Below are 14480 nucleotides of genomic sequence, written 5' to 3' on the forward strand. Positions count from 1 at the left end.
ATTCAAAAACATCATATCCATTCTCATCTCTAGATATAATCTGTCAAAATTAGATAAATATTACAGAGACTTTTATAACCATTCAATGAAAAGAGAACAGCGGGTTGCAAAGTGCATTGTCCGACAGAACAAAGTTTAACCCTTTTTAAAAAGGATGCATTATAAAGTATGAAAAGGGAAACTGTTTAAGACATTAAATGTGGCATTAAGTCTATAAATAACAATTCATTACATTGGAATTATGACCTTTGGCATTTCTGCAGTCAAATGGTTTCCCAATAAACTATAGAACTATTCTTTTTAAAGCAATAATTGCTGGTGTTGATATCAACCTGTGCAGCTACAGGGAGGTCTATCACATTTTTATCATCCCTTATTTGTGGAGGATGAAAAATAAAAATTCAGCACGACTATAATGCCAACTGATGTGCAGAGGTGATTTTTTATTTCTTCCCCACCCAGTCTGGTTGATATCAAGCTTACTGCATGCATGAAACTTCCTGACATTTGAAAGGTACTTGGATGAATACTAGGTAATTTCTATCTTACAGTATCAGCTTGTTTTCTGGGGATACATTGTTACAATTTCACAATGTTTATAGGTTTGAGCAGATAATTTAATCTCTATAAACATGGTCAAAATCGGAGCATAGAAGGCACACTCCAGACAGCTGGAGCTGGTTATTGCCATGACAAAAGCAGAATTCTGCTTAAACAGCCATGGCCTTGTTTATATAGTAGAGAGTCAGATGCGAAATCATATAAGCAACTCCTGCTCAAGGAATTAGTGACATGGCCCATGTCAGCTTCAGTAGTGATTTGCTGCCAAATGAAACTGAACATAAATTTGAGATGCAAATTTAAAACAAAGCCTGAAGGTAAGTAGGAGGCAACAGATGTCTCCATTCACCTTTCCACTCCAATGTGTCTAGGTAACTGTTAGTTTCCAAGAGCAATATACCAGAAAATTGGCCTTTGCGTCAAGTGATACATACCTATTGGTAGTCTTATCCTTGTCGGTTGCTGCTGAGCTCTGTAAATCTTCCACAGTGGTTCACTAGATGTCACAAGTAGCCATTTGTTTAAATGTAACAAACTTAATGGAAAATAACAATCCCCAAGAGGTAAGAGTAATCCACAAATCCAACCCATGTTACATTTCTCAAAACTTCTCAAATGATTTACAGTAGTCATGTGAAAAAAGGTGATTAAATATATTAGGAAAAAATAGAAACAAAAATTGAATTTGTTTACCAACATGAAAATCATATTAATTTATATAGTTTCACGTAGAGTGCTACGTGCTCAAATGCTATTCATGAACATTAGAAATTATGAATTGGCACAGTGCATATTATGTGTATACCCTTAGTGCATTCTGTATGTTAGCAATTTATTAAGTAGCTATAGAACATCTTAGGTAAAAAAATGAGTAAATATTGACATACTGTGGCGACCCACTTTCTGCGCAGGCGAACCGGCTCACAAATAGCCAGCGTGCGGGGGGAGACTTTAGTAATGTACCTCCAACATCATTTCCTCCCGGAGAGGGTGGGCGCTGGGGATTTAAATGCCAGCACCGCGAAGTTTGAATAAACTAGTCTCGAAACGACTTACTATGAAATATGTCGTTATTTCAGCGCTGTGTGTAGCACATCGCTACATTGGTGACCCCGACGGTCCAAATGGGATTTGGACCAAAGATGACTGACTCTTCATCTGTTCACGCAGTTTCGCTAAAACTGCCGACTTTCTGGACGCTGCGACCACGCGTGTGGTTCAGCCAAGCAGAAGCCCAGTTCCAGATTCGGCAGATATCCTCTGATTCCATGCGCTACTACCACGTGGTGATAGTAGCTGAACCACGCCTGCGTCACCTGGACGGTTTGGGAAACAGACTGCCATCAGCGTTGATGAATGAGATGTTGACCCTGGCTGACGGACACAAGCCCTGCCTCATGTTCGAGCAAGCGTTCCTGGAGCAACTGCCCGAAGACATACATCTGCTGCATCTGGTCGACACAGATTTCAGCGACCCCCGGAAGGTGGCGGCCCAGGCAGACGTGCTGTGGAAAGCCAAGAGGGAGAGCGTGGCGTCCGTCGGTCAGATTACCAGACCAGGCCCGGCGGGGGGGGTGCACACAACACAGAGGCAGGACTGAGGAGGCCAGTAAACTGGTGTTTCTACCACCAGCGGTGGGGCACAAAAGCCCGCCATTGTCGCCCACCCTGCAAGGGCCAGCTGCCGCTAATGACTATGGCGGCTGGCCACCAGGACAGCCTCTTGTACGTCTGGGACAAACAGTCGGGATGCCGCTTCTTGGTCAACACCGGAGTGCAGATCAGCGTCTTGCCCCCGACGGGGTACGACACCCACAACAGGAAGCCAGGACCCACCCTGAGGGCTGCAAACGGCAGCACGATACGGACCTATGGCACCCGCACAGTGCAGCTGCAGTTCGGCACCAGCCGGTTCACGTGGGACTTCACACTGGCCACGGTGGCCCAACCACTCCTGGGGGCAGACTTCTTGCGAGCTCACAGCCTGCTGGTCGACTTGCAAGGGAAAAGACTGGTACATGCCAAGACTTTCCAGACATTCTCCCTGGGTGAAGACAAGTTGCCGGCCCCATACCTGGACTCCATCACGCTGTCGGACAACGAATTCACCAGAATCCTGGCGGACTTCCCATCGATTCTGGTACCGGTTCATGGCAGCCATGCCCAGACACGGGGTACAGTACCACATTCTGACCAAAGGACCACCCCTCCACGCCCATGCACGAAGGCTTCCCCCCAGAAAAGCTCCGCCTGGCGAAGGAGGAATTCAAGCGGATGGAGGAATTGGGGATCATACAGCGGTCCAACAGCCCATGGGCCTCCCCCCTGCACATGGTGCCCAAAGCATCAGGGGGCTGGAGACCATGCGGCAACAACCGCAGACTGAACGAGGCTACAACTCCAGACCGCTACCCTGTGCCGCACATTCAGGATTTTGCAACATACCTGCACGGCACACGGATCTTCTCCAAGGTATACCATCAAATCCCGATGCATCCGGACGACATCCCCAAAAAGGCACTCATCACCTTTTCGGCCTTTTCGAGTTCCTCCGCATGCCGTTCGGCCTAAAGAGTGCCGCACAGACGTTTCAGCGGTTAATGGACGCGGTGGGACGCGACCTGGACTTCGCTTTCATCTATTTGGACGACATCCTCATAGCCAGCAGCAGTCATCAGGAGCATCTGTCCCACCTCCGTCAACTCTATGCCCAACTGAGTGAATACGGCCTCACGATCAACCCGGTCAAGTGCCAGTTCGGTCTCGATACCATCGACTTCCTGGGCCACAGGATTACCAAAGACGGGGCAACACCTCTGCCCGCCAAGGTAGACGCGATCCGCCACTTTGCCCGGCCCAACATGGTCAAAGGCCTGCAGGAGTTCGTTGGTATGGTGAACTTCTACCACCGTTTCCTCCCCTCAGCAGCCCGTATCATGCGCCCTTTGTACACCCTGATGTCGGGTAAAGGCAAGGACATTACTTGGGACGAGGAGGCCGGGGCCGCTTTTGTTAAAGCCAAGGAAGCCTTGACAGATGCTGCGATGCTGGTGCACCCCAGAATGGACGTTCCGACCGCCCTCACGGTGGACGCATCTGACATGGCAGTCGGTGGGTGCTGGAGCAGCTCATCGAGGGGCGCTGGCAACCCCTGGCATTCTTCAGCAAGCACCTACAACCACCCGAACTCAAGTACAGTGCTTTCGACCGGGAGCTGTTGGCGCTATACCTGGCAATCTGGCATTTCAGGTACTTCTTAAAAGGCATTAAGTTCACCGCGTTCACGGACCACAAACCGTTGACCTTCGCATTCACGAAGGTGTCCGATCCCTGGTCGGCTCGCCAACAGCGACATCTGTCCTACATCTCGGAGTACACGACGGACATCCAGCATGTCTCGGGAAAGGACAACGTCGTGGCGGAGGCGCAGCAGGCAGACGACGAGATGCCCAGCTACAGGACCACAGTCTCGGGTTTGCAGCTGCAGGACTTTCTCATAGGCCCAAGTGATAGGACCCTCCTGTGCGAAGTGGCTACTGGCCAACCTCGCCCCATCGTCCCGGCAGCCTGGAGGCGGCGGGTTTTCGACTCCATACACGGTTTGGCGCACCCATCTATCAGGGCAACCGTCCGGCTGGTCTCCAGCAAGTTCGCGTGGCACGGACTTTGCAAGCAGGTCAGTGAATGGGCCAGAACGTGCGTGCAGTGCCAAACAGCCAAGGTTGCAGCGGCACACTAAAGCCCCACCGCAGCAGTTCGAACCCACCCACCGGAGGTTCGACCACATTCATGTGGATACCGTGGGCCCCCTACCAGTGTCCCGAGGAGCGTGGTACCTCCTAATGATGGTAGACCAGTTCACGAGGTGGCCAGAGGCGGTCCTGCTCACCGACACATCTGCCGATTCCTGGGCCCGAGCACTGATCACAACCTGGGTAGCATGCTTCGGGGTACCGGCCCACATTACCTCCGACAGAGACGCCCAGTTCACCTCCAGCCTGTGGTCGGCTGTGGCCAGCCTGTTGGGAACGCAGCTGCACCACACAACTGCCTACCACCCACAGTCGAACGGACTGGTGGAACGCTTCCACTGTCACTTGAAGTCGGCTCTCATGGCCCGCCTGAGAGGACCTGACTGGGTGGACATGCTTTCCTGGGTCCTGCTTGGAATTCGTGCAGCGCCCAAAGAGGATCTGCACGCCTTGTCGGCCGAGTTGGTGTACAGCGCGCCCCTGGCTGTCCCGGTAGAGTTCATACCAGCCCCAAGGGGGCAAGAGGAACAACCCGCAGCAGTCCTGGACAGGCTACACGAAAGGCTCGGCAACCTGGCCCCCGTACCGACCCCGACCCATGTACCCAAAGACCTGCAAAACTATAAGTTTGTGTTTGTACGAAGGGGCGGACACCAGGCCCCACTACAGCAGCCGTACGAGGGGCCGTTCAAGGTGATCAACAACAACGGGTCCATGTACGTTCTGGACATTGGGGGGAAAGAGGAGGTTTTCACGGTGGACCAACTCAAACCAGCCCATGTGGACTTGGCGCAGCCGGTCAAGGTTCAGGCACCGCGGCGCAGAGGCAGACGGCCAAGCAGAGGCTGATCCAGACTGTGGACATTGGGGGGTGTATTGCCGGTTCTGGGAGGGGTGTTATGTGGCGACCCACTTTCTGCGCAGGCGAACCGCCTCACAAATAGCCAGCGCGCGGGGGGAGACTTTAGTAATGTACCTCCGACATCATTTCCGTCCGGAGAGGGGGGGGGCGCTAGGGATTTAAATGCCAGCACCGCAAAGTTTGAATAAACTAGTCTCGAAATGACTTACCGACTGTATGTCGTTATTTCAGCGCTGTATGTAGCACATTGCTACAATACACATTTTATTGTAAGCTAGTAAAAGTACAAAATTCTCCCACATTTGAAAGTGAAACATATTTACAATATCAGTATGAATCTAATCTAACTTTAAATTACACATTATTTCTTCACAATCTAACAAACAATAGGCAGATGACTAATATTAAATCTCTTTGCTTCAGTATTGGCCAGCTGGACATGACATTGGAAGATAAGATACTGTTTTTAAAGCAGAAAAGGAGATTTTCTTAAATATGGACCAGTCAGCTTGATATCAGTGACAGGAAAAATAATGGAATCTCTATTCAAGGGAGTAGAAACACATCTATAAATATGAAATAGGAAAAACAAGCTCAATCATCTCAATTAAATTTTTGAAAAGTAGATTTAGCTCCATTTTCAAAAGCCTTTGATAAGTCAGTCCCTAACAGACTAACGAATATGACCAGAGAACACAGGCTTATAAAACAAGCTGGGTAATGGATTGCCAGCATGCATTAAAACAGAAAATCAAGAGATAGAAGTGGGCAGATGGTTAGTGATGTTTCACAAGGACCAGTACTGAGGCCACACTTTAGGTGTATAGACTTCTTTGCCCAAAGAACGCTGAGAAAATGGCAAACACGAGGAAATCTGCAGATACTGGAAATTCAAACAACACACACAAAATGCTGGTGGAACACAGCAGGCCAGGCAGCATCTATAGGGAGAATCGCTGTCGACGTTTCAGGCCGAGACCCTTCGTCAGGACTAACTGAAAGGAAAGATACTAAGAGATTTGAAAGTAGTGGGGGTGAGGGGGAAATGCGAAATGATAGAAGACGGGAGGGGGTGGGATGAAGCTAAGAGCTGGAAAGGTGATTGGCAAAAGGGATACAGAGCTGGAGAAGGGAAAGGATCATGGGACAGGAGGCCTCGGGAGAAAGAAAGAAAGGGGGGGGAGCACCAGAGGGAGATGGAAAACAGGCAGGGTGATGGGCAGAGAGAGAGAGAAAAAAAACAAACAACTAAATATGTCACGGATGGGGTAAGAAGGGGAGGAGGGGCATTAACGGAAGTTAGAGAAGTCAATGTTCATGCCATCAGGTTGGAGGCTACCCAGCCAGTATATAAGGTGTTGTTCCTCCAACCTGAGTTTGGATTCATTTTGACAGTAGAGGAGGCCATGGATAGACATATCAGAATGGGAATGGGACGTGGAATTAAAATGTGTGGCCACTGGGAGATCCTGCTTTCTCTGGCGGACCGAGCATAGGTGTTCAGTGAAAAGGTGTTTTGAGAAAATGGTACTGGCTTCCAAAAGAAGTCATTGAGCTGAATTGTGTAGATGAATTTAAGGCTGGAGAACCACATAATGGAGGTGGTGATATCAGGTTGGATAACCAACATCATTCACAACTGCAAGTTACAGGAGCTGACTCGATGCCATGGTGCCACTTGAGCTGCTAAGTGGAAAACTGACAGTGCAAGTTATGTTGGTTAGTTAAAGAACTAACAGAAGAGGCCTCATGAATATTTCTATTTTGGATTATGGAAAAGCCCAGCCGGTGAATGCAAAAGATAGGGTTAAAATATTCACTAGAAGACCACAATGTGCGTAGTCCTTCTGGGACACATCTTCCATTCCAGATCTTAGTCATCAACTCACTGAAAATATTCCAAGTACCTTCCATATATATTCCAAGAAATATTTGGAATACTACCAGCATTTTCTATTTTTTTTTATTTCAAATTTTCATCACATGCAATTTATTTGCTTTGGAGTAACAACAGATAAACTGAACACAAGGGCCAAAATAAGAGCTTCATGTCCCTGGTGTTCCTTATGATCTGTGCTGTAAACCTAGTTATATCCACGGTTACAATATTTCCATCTATCTCCATTTAGTGAAATGTTGCCCTGAATCAATACAATCAACCTAATTAGGACACCCAGTATACTTCTGAATCATCTTTTATTGAATATGAACATCATTGGCAATGGCACCCTAGATTGTTCTCAAACCAAAGTGCCCCTTCTCCTTCACCATTCCCATTTCCCTCTCAGAATGTCTCTCCTTACTTACCCATCACCTCCCTCTGGTGCTCCTCACCTTTTCTTTCTTCCATGCCTACTGTCCTCTCCTATCAGATTCCCCCTTCTCCAGCCCTATATCCCTTTCACCAATCAACTTCACGACTCTTTATTTCACCCCTCCCCCAGGTTTCACCTCTCACCTTGAAGTTCTTCCTCCTCTCCCCCCACTTTCTTACTCTGATTCATCTTTTTTCCAGTCCTGATGGAGGGTCTCAGCCCAAAACATTGACTGTACTCTTTTCCATAGATGCTGCCTGGCCTGCTTAGTTTCTCCAGCATTTTGTGTGAACCTGCTAAGCCACTTCAGAAAGTACTTAATTGTGTTCATGGATTAACAGGATTGGATACGGAATTAAACACTTTTTTAAAAAATCAGTTAATTTTGCGGTAATCGTTATTGGCACTATTTTTGTTGAAGATTCTGTTAAATGAATTTAAAATCACTAAATGTCACCAGATTACTATGAATGTAGTTAAAGTTTATCCAACTGTAATTGAAGCATATACATTTATACAGCCAAATGAACAGCAAATAACACAGTACCACAGCGCATCGTTATGAAAGCAGAAAAACATGAAGTCACAAAATCATAATAATATAGCCCAACTCCCTGTGTGTCAAAGCCTGTAGATTGATGGTGCATGGGATATTCTGCAAAAGCAACACGCACAGTGCAGCCACAGACAAGTGCAATATTTTCACTATGGACCGGTCCTGACCACTTCATTTTCACTATGGATGTCCCGGCCCCGACTGTTTCATTTTCACGATGGATGTCCAATCCTTTTCCACTTCCATTCCCCATCAAGAAGGCCTCAAAGCCCTCCACTACTTTCTTGACAATCGACCTCACCAGTTCCCCACCACCACCATACTCCTCCAGTTGGCAGAACTGGTATGCACACTTAAAAACTTCTCTTTTGGCTCTTCCCACTTTTTTCAGACCAAGGGTGTAGCTATGGGCACTCACATGGGCCCCAGCTATGCCTGCCTCTTCGTTGGTTATGTGGAACAGTCTATGCTCTAAATCTATACTGGTACTGCTCCCCAACTTTTCCTTCGATACATTGACGACTACACTGGTGCTGCTTCCTGCACCCATGCTGAGCTTGTCAATTTCATCGACTTTGCCTCTAGCTTCCACCCAGCCCTCAAATTCACTTGGTCCATCTCGGACACTTCTCTCCCCTTTCTTGATCTCTCGTTCTCCATCTCTGGAGACAGACTGTCCACTGACATCTTCTATAAACCCACCGACTCTCATAACTTTCTCAACTATTCCTCTTCCCTCCCTGCCACATGCAAAAATGCTATTCCCTATTCCCAGTTCCTCTGTCTCTGCCGCATCTGCTCCCAGGATGAGGCTTTCCGTTCCATGACATCTCAAATATCCTCTTTCTTTAAGGATCATGGTTTCCCTTTTGCCGTCATCAATGATGCCCTCACCCACATCTCTTCCATTTCCCACACTTCAGCCCTCACCCCATCCTCCCATCACCACAACAGGGCCAAAGTTAGCCTTGTCCTCACCTACCACCCCACTAGCCTCTGGATCCAGTACATTATCCTCCGCAACTTCCGCCACCTTTGACAGGACTCCACCACTAAGCACGTATTTCCCTCTCTACCCCTCTCTGCAGGGATCGTTCCCTCCGCGACTCCCTGGTCGACATGTCCCTCCCCAAGGATCTTCCACCTGGCACTTATCCCTGCAAGTGTAGGTGCTACACCTGTCCCTACACCTCCTCTCTTACCACCATTCAGGGCCCCAAATGGTCCTTCCAGGCAATGCAACACTTCACTTGTGAGTCTGTTGGGGTCATCTATTGCATCCGGTGCTCCCGGTGCGGCCTCCTCTACATCGGCGAGACTGGACGCAGATTGGGGGACCGCTTCGTCAAGCACCTCTGCTCCATCCGCCACAACAGACAGGATCTCCCGGTTGCCACCCACTTCAACTCTGCTTCACATTCCCATTCGGATATGTCCACACATGGCCTCTTCTACTGCCATGATAAGGCCAAACTCAGGTTGGAGGGGCAACACCTCATATACCATCTGGGTAGTCTCCAGCCCCTTGGTCCAAACATTGAATTCTCCAATTTCCAGTAATTCCCTCCCTCTCCCTTCCCCCATCCCAGTTACACTCTGCCTCCTCCTCCAGCTGCCCATCACCTCTCTCATGATTCTGCCTTCTTCTACTACACAGTGCTTTCCCCTTACATTCCTTCTTCACTTTTCCTGCCTATCCCCTCCCTCACCATTTAATCTTTCCCCTTATTGGTTTTTCACCTGGCACCTACCAGCCTTCTCCTTCTCACCCTCCCCCCACCTTCTTTATAGGGCCCCTGCCCCCTCTCTCTTCAGTTCCGATGAAGGGTGTCGACCTGAAACGTTGACTGCTCATTTCCACGGATGCTGCCCGACCTGCTGAGTTCCTCCAGCGTGTTGTGCGTGTTGCTTTGACCCCAGCATCTGCAGTGTATTTTGTGTTTGCAATATGGCTTGTCTTCCACCAAACAAACACTGGAGGGCAGCATTGATGGGAGGGACCAAACCCAAACATGCATGGACTTCAGCTCCTTCCCACACTGCCTCTGGCATCTCCTTTCTTGGTAGCTGCAACATGCAACAGCCAAGGCCATGCGACCCCCCCCGCCCCCACCACCCCCCCCCCACCGTCAGTCCCGCCAATGAACCAGTGAACTGGACTTGCAGTATTCTACACGACTCATGTCCGAGACAATCATTTGCACTGTTTGTTGGACAGTGCACTGTCTCTGACACTTCCTCCGTAGATGACTGTAGCAGACAGCAACATGGTGCACAACAAGCTCAGTTCCACCACCATTGAGCAACTCACCAAGGGGACAGACCTGCGGACTTGATGTTCTTAGTAGCCAGCAGAGTCTAGCGAATGCACAAAATACAACAAGGATGAAAAAAATACACCTTTGTTTGGACCTAGAGAGGCTACAGTGACCAAACACATTGCCATCTTACCAGGAATCTGGTAGTTTAATCAATGTGATACCACACCCTTAAAGTAAAGGAAAGAGTTGGCAAGAGCTGACCTAAAGGGTATTTATTTATCAACGTGCAATTCTTCTCCGTGAACTGCTGTCACAAGAACAAATTGCACACCATAAGTCTGTGATAACAAATCTGACTCTGAATTTGACTCACTCACTTGAACGTGGTTTGGACTCTGAGTTCCAGAGTGCAGAGAGGTAGGAAGGAAAATATAAGTATGCTATATGGTCTTTAAGCTTACACAAACATTTAAAAATATATTGCTGGTGTTATACTTCAAAACCAGTTTCATGTCCAGTCTTGTATTGTTCAATTCCTAAGTGTGCAAATTTACAAAGACTAAAAAACCACAACCCTGCAAAGGAGGATTTCAAAGAGTTATAACTCTGAACATAAATTTCTTATTTCAAGTATAAACATAAAATTCCTAATCTTGAACTTTCTAAACAGAAAGTTTCTTGGAAACTACACAACAATCCCACTCAGAATCTTACACACGCCAATAAGATCAGTTTTTATACTTAAAGTGCGAAATTTTCTAATTTCTCTTCATCATTCAATGTTCATATTTCCAGAACAATTCATGCTCAGCTAACTTCAACTAAGCAAGGAGACCAAAACTACACATTGGCAAAATCCAATTGGGAATACAAAGGCTCTTTTAATGGTTTGTTGTAGTGCATGCATGTTGATTTTCTGCATTTCATGAACAAGCAATTCACCAACTGTTACAACACTGTTTTTTTTTCTTCCTACCAAAGTGGGCAGCCTCAGATTTTCCCACATTATATTTTACTTGCCCACCTCTTTGCCCATCTACTTGTTTATGTAGACGCTGTATCTTCCCCACAGATCATATTCCCTCTGTGCTTTGTACCACCAGTTCATTTAGATTAATACCAGATTTTGATATGTCATTAATATACACAGTATATTCAGGAGAGATCCTACATAAAAAAGAAGCTGAGTTCAATAGTGAAGTGAAAGTGACTTAAAATTAAAGTAGCATTTGACCAAAGTTACCACCATGGAGACCCAATTAAATTGTGGAGTCATATCTGGTGTAAAGAAAACTAGTTGTGGTCATTGCAGCCCAAATATCTCACTCCAGGTCAGTGCAGGAATTCCTCATGGCTATGTTCCCAGTCCAACTATCTTCAACTATTTTATCATTGCTTCGAATCAATATATTAGGTCAGACAGTTTACTTATCACAACAATCAGCAGCTCAAGATACAATTACTCAAATAATAAAATAGTCCATGCTACATATAGGAAGTCCAAATAGCATTCAAATTTGGACAATTATATTGCAAATAATATGTACATCACAAGTTTCAGTTATAGGCCATTGACAAGGGAGAGCATAAACAACGTTCCTGTAGCATTACCATTAAGCAAACTATTAACAACACCCCAAGATATGGTCACCACCAATCCAAAATCCATTTGAACTGACAAATCAAATGTAGATACAAACAGGTATGAGACTGGGAGCATAAACAGAAAATAATTGAATTACTCACAAGGTCAGGCAATGTTATGTGATATACAAAAAAGCTGAATGAACTTTTGTGTTTACTAATGTTATGTGACAAGAGCCTTCATCAGAAGTAAAGTGAGTAAAGTTTCTTTCAAGGTGCAGAGTGTGTGGTAAAGAATAAACAAGACAAAGTATCTCTCTGATAGGTTGAGGTCATTGTGATGTGCTGTTTAAGAAGCCATTTCATTGATAGACATGAGGATAGGGGTGGGTGGGGGTGGAGGGGTTTCAAGGGCATGCAGATCAGAACTCCTTCAAAAAACTCAAACCACAGGGACAATGTTGGAAATTACTATTGGATTATGGAGTCCCTATGAATAAAGATTCAGTTAACATAACATTCAGGCTTTAAACATCAGAATCATTTTTTTGTTTTATTCTGCTAGAAGTGATAATATTTCTCTGATCTAAAGCTTTAGTGCCTGACTGAGTTGACCCTCATAATATTTCAGAATAACTCTTTCCAAGTCAAAGCATTTTCTGTGATCAACATCCTAGCAGAACATCAACTAGCTTAAAGATTCCACACTTTTCTACTACCACTTTACCATGATTGCAATTTGTTTGTGCACTGCTGTAATTCACCACAGATTATCTAGCAAATGCCAAAAACACATAATCTCCATCCACCACCTGGAAGGGTGCACCTGCATGTACACAAACCCATCTAGTCATTTTCAAGAGTCTTCTCCTCATTTTCCCAGCAGTCACTATTCACTTCTTCGTTTTCTCAGTGAACTTGCTAAATAAAGGTACATAATTTCACTGAAAATTCGTCTGAAACTAAATCAAGTGATTTTGCACAATTCCGTTTATAGCCAGCAGAGGGAGCCTTTCATCCTGTTAAAAGTGTTCAAGGCTTGCACTACTGACAGCAATCCTCCTTTTCTAAAATTTAAGACAGTTATATAGCATATATAGCTTTGTTACCCAATAGACATTGCTAACTGATTATAAAGGTAGTTCTGGTAGCAATTTTAGCATTTTGCATTTTTAACATCCAATATACACACAGATAATTTGCTTAGTGTGTATAATTTTGTCAAATCCAAAAAAGAATCAAATATCTGAATAGTGCTGTCATCATATGTCCAATACATGTCTGATAATTTACTAGTTTTAATTATGATAAAGACCATGAGAACAGAATTAGGCCATTTGGCCCAGAGTCTGCTCCACCATTTGATCATGGCAGATCCACTTCCCTCTCAACACCTTTTTTCTGCCTCAAACTTTTACACCTTGACTTAGCAACCTTCACCTTCAATACACTCAATGACCTGGTCTCCACGGCCATCTGTGGCTACAAATTCCATAGATTCACCACCATCTGGTGAAAGAAATTCCTCCTCATCTCCGTTCTAAGTGGATGTCCCTTTATTCGGAGGTTGTGCTCTCTAGTCCTAGTCTTCCCCTCTAAAGGTAACATCCTCTCCACATACACTCTGCCTAGGGCTTTCGGCATTTGATAGGTTTCAATGAGATCCTCCTCATTCTTCTACAAGTCCAGAGCCCATCAAACTCTCATGTGATAAGCCTTTCAATCCTGGAATCACTTTCCTGAACCTTCTTAGAACTCTCTCCAATGATAGCACCTCTTTTCTTAGATCAGGGGCCCAAAACTGCTCACAATATTCCAAGTCAGGCTTCACCAGTCCTTATAAAGTCTCAGCACTCCATCCTTCTTTTCATCTTCCAGTCCTCGCAAGGTGAATGTTAACATCACATTTGCCTTCCTCACCACCAACTCAACCTACAAGTTAAACTTTAGGGAATCCTGCATGCGGACTCCCAAGTTTCTTTGCACCTTGTATTTTTGAATTTTCTTCCTGTTTAGAAAATAGTCCACATTTTTATTCCTTCTACCAAAGTGCATAAGCATATACTTCCCAACACTGCATTCCATCTGTCCCTCCTCTGCCATTCTCCTAATCTGCCCTTCAGCAGCTTCTCTGCTTCCTCAACACAACTGACCTTTCCACTTTTCTTCGTATCATCCACAAACTGGGTCACAAAGCCATCAGTTCCATCATCCAAATCATACAACGTAAAAAAAGAAGTGGTCCCAATACTTCTGGTGGTGACTGGTGGTGTTCAGCAATCAGAAAAGGCTCTCTTTATACCCACTCTTTGCCTCTTGCCAATAAGCCATTGCTCTATCCATACTAGTATTGTCCCTGCAATATCATGGCCTCTTGTGTGGCATCTTGTCAAAGGCTTTCAGAAAAACCAAATACACAACATCCACCGATTCTCCTTTGTCTATCCAGTTTCTTATTTCCTCAAAGAATTCCAACAGATGTGTAAGTTAAGTGGCTGGACAAAGAGGTGGCCTTCAAGGACCCTGAAATCTCAACCTTAACTATTGACTCCAACATCTTCCCAACCAGCCAACTGACCTAGAATTTCC

Source organism: Hemitrygon akajei, chromosome 11 (genome assembly GCF_048418815.1).
Source record: "Hemitrygon akajei chromosome 11, sHemAka1.3, whole genome shotgun sequence".
Taxonomy (NCBI): domain Eukaryota; kingdom Metazoa; phylum Chordata; class Chondrichthyes; order Myliobatiformes; family Dasyatidae; genus Hemitrygon; species Hemitrygon akajei.